General features: G+C 41.5%; 1 non-coding gene across 1 annotated transcript; it reads right to left on the bottom strand.

Moving 5' to 3' along the window:
- Nucleotides 1-3016: 3016 nt before the first annotated feature.
- On the bottom strand, nt 3017-3124 carry LOC130512165 (small nucleolar RNA R71). Its single transcript, XR_008945725.1, has one exon. It is a non-coding gene; the product is annotated as a small nucleolar RNA R71 (small nucleolar RNA).
- Nucleotides 3125-3610: the final 486 nt, after the last annotated feature.

The following is a 3610-nucleotide window of genomic DNA, read 5'->3' as shown; positions in this document are numbered from 1 at the left end:
ACAAGATTGCCCCAGACGAGTTTTTAACCTAATGGAAATGCTTAAATATTCCTGCTAAGTGTTTTTGACGGCAAGCTTTGAAGAGTCTAAGAAACACAAGTCTTGAGAGGCAAAGCAGAGAGTGTGAAAGAGAGACTAGAGTTTTATTTGTTTTTGAGAGATTGGAGAGATTTCTATTCTCCTTTTTTATTTCTACTATATTCTATCTATGCAATTCTTTCATCTATCCATTGTCATGAATTGCCTAGCTATGTCTGAGTAGTCTACTTGTTAGATCTAGGGTTTAAATAGGTTTGTGGGATTAGCCCCAAACTATAATTGCTAAGTTGTGATATTCATCAAATAGAATGCACCCTAAGCTTGTTCTAGAGTAGCTAACTAGAATATAGATCACTAGGATCTCTGATAATCTTGAATTATCTATTTGAACTAGTATCTTCTGGAGAAGAGCTAACCACCCTCCTTGAGATCTAGTGTTCATTATCAGCTCGCGCCTAGGCATATCAAGAAGCCGTCGATCAATATCCCGACAGGTGAATCGATCGCCGAGCGAAAGGTGTATCGATCGATATCTCTAAAGGATATCGATCCACTCTTTTTCTGTGTCGACATACGACAGTTGAGGCCAGAGATCTAGATTATTTAACCAGTGAGACATCACTGAGATTAAGCGACTGAGTTCTAATATATCATGCAAGTAACTTGTTAGGCATTTATAGATATTATAATCTACATTCCTGAATAAAAGCCCTAAGTCTCACATTTAAACAACCAATCATATTGTTAGTTAGAGCAACAACTGATATACCATGGATTTTACCCGTTTTTAACCATGGTATACTAGTGTTTTACTATATATTTAATCTGTTTTCTAGCCTGTTAGGTATGTTTTCAGGTTCATGAGCATTTTGTGAGAAAGTGATGTTTTTGGAGTATTTTTGATCACAAGAGATGATACACCCGAGTTGACCATTCAAGACTAAGTCGGAAGTCAACATTGCGATTATAATCGATCGATACTCATCCTGAGTTGTCGATCGATGTAGCTGAGAAGATCCGCGTACTAGAAGATTATAATCGATCGATACACATTCAGTGTTGTCGATCGATATCGAGGACGAAATGGTTTAGCCGACTACTTCACCAAGACTTCACCAAATTACGAGATTGCCCCTGACGAGTTTTTAACCTAATGGAAATGCTTAAATACTCCTGCTAAGTATTTTTGACGGCAAGTTTTGAAACCCTTTGAAGCTTGAAACTTTTTACAACCAAAGCAGAGAGTGTGAGAGAGAGACTAGAGTTTTATTTGTTTGAGAGAGATTGGAGAGATTTCTCATCTCCTTTTGTATTTCTACTTTATTCTATCTATGCAATTCTTTCATCTATCTATTGTTATGAATTGTCTAGCTATGTCTGAGTAGTCTACTTGTTAGATCTAGGGTTTAAATAGGTTTGTGGGATTAGCCCCAAACTATAATTGCTAAGTTGTGATACTCATCAAATGGATTGTACCCTATGCTTGTTTTAGAGTAGCTAACTAGAACATAGATCACTAGGATCTTAGATTATCTTGAATTATCCATTTGAGCGATGCCTGTTTCCCGTTGAGAAGAACGACAGTTCCTCCTTGAGACCTTGTGGTCATATTCGGTTCGCGCCTAGGCAGATCTAGAAGCCGTCGATCGATAACCCTACTGGTAAATCGATCGGCGCCGCGAAAGGTGTATCGCTCGATATCTCAAAAGGATATCGACCGACTCTTTTTCTGTGTCATCATGCGAAAGGTGTGGCCAGAGATCTAGATATTTTAACCAGTGATTCATTCACATATGTTAAGCGGCTGAGATCTATAGTATCATGCAAGCAACTTGTTAAAGCATTTATAGAGATTATAATCTCCATTCCTGAATAGAAACCCTATGTCTAGCACTCTTTATCCCATTTAAACAACCCTTCATATTGTTAGTTAGAGCAACTGCCTTGCTCATTTTAGGAATTGTTATTTTCATTTCTATCATATAAACCAACCTTGCCTAGGATTGATTAGTAGATTTTATTTAATTGGTTCCCTAGCTCCTCGTGATTCGATCCCTAAGTACTACAGCTGTACCTCTTATTTGAGAGAGTAAGCTCTACTGGGTAATTTGAGCACTATCAAATTTGGCGCCGTTGCCGGGGAGCTTTGATCGCCATTAGATTTAATCTTATTAATCTTAGGTTTTTCTTTTACCCCCCTTCTTATTTAAATTTTTCTTGTCTTTTCAGGTACATGCCCAGCAGTACCAGAAGCAACAGGGGAAATCAACTATTATTCTCAGAGGATCCTGCACACTTGGAACGCTCAATCCGCATCGATCGACAGAACCGCATTACCGTCGACTGATACTCACGTTCAACAGTCGACCGACACTCAGACAGCACCGTCGACCGATACCGTTCGCCGATCCGCATCGTTCGATACTTCTAACCGTATATCGATCGACACTACTCCGCGAAGCATGGTCGCGATTGTCATTCTCACGCAGGGCGAGAATGGAAACCTGTATGACCAAGATGGTCATCTGCGTAATGCAACAGGTCAGAAGCTAGATGCACAGGGAAACATAATCCCTGAACCTGAAGCTGAGGCTACAGGAGAAGCTCAAACACGATCGTTGGCAGACTATAACCGTCCAGACGAGTACTACACCAACAGATCAGCTATTCGACTTCCAGAGATTCAGAAGCCGAACTTCGAGCTCAAGCCTCAGTACTACTCTCTCGTGTCTCAGATACCTTATTCTGGGCAATCACACGAGCATCCTATGGACCATCTGGAGAGGTTCGAGGATCTTATCGCTGCTATTCGTATGGATGGAGTCCCCGAGGACTACCTACTCTGCAAGCTCTTCAAATACTCACTGATTGGAGAAGCTTCGCACTGGCTCAAGCAGCTACCTACAGGATCACTGACATCCTGGGCCGACATCAAAAACGCTTTCTTGCGTAATTTCTTTGATGAGGCACGCGCTGAAGACTTAAGAAGCAAAATCGCCACTTTCGCGCAAAAGCCTAGTGAGACTTTTAAAGACGCGTGGATCAGATTCAAGTTCTTCCAGCGAGACTGTCCACACCATGGATTCAATGAAGTGCAGCTGTTAAGCACTTTCTACAGAGGTATCGCCTTAAGGTATCAGATGGCTCTTGATACTGCTAGTGAGGGGAACTTCAACACTAGGAATCCAATAGAGGCTGTGAGACTTATTGAGAACCTAGCCAACAGCAGCAGCACCAAGAACACTGACTCTGACAAGAAGAAATCGGTTGCAGCCATCGGGGAAGACCAGATGAATGAAGTCAGAGCCAAGATAGATGCTTTACATGCATTTCTGGGGCAGCCAGTTTGCTCAGCTGAAGAAGGAGAGGCTAGAAAGGATGATACAGAGGAAGATGTGAACTATATTGGAGGTACTGGATTTCAGAGATACGGAAACCAGAGTGGAAACATAAACTTTTTTGGCAGTGGTCAGAAGAGTAACTACAACCAGAGTTCACAGTATCAGAAACCCTTCACCAACACAAGGAACTAAGGCAACTCAGCTTACCAAAACTCATCGCCACCCACCCA

Source organism: Raphanus sativus, chromosome 4 (genome assembly GCF_000801105.2).
Source record: "Raphanus sativus cultivar WK10039 chromosome 4, ASM80110v3, whole genome shotgun sequence".
In the NCBI taxonomy this organism is placed as follows: domain Eukaryota; kingdom Viridiplantae; phylum Streptophyta; class Magnoliopsida; order Brassicales; family Brassicaceae; genus Raphanus; species Raphanus sativus.
This window is presented reverse-complemented; position numbering and strand designations above follow the sequence as displayed.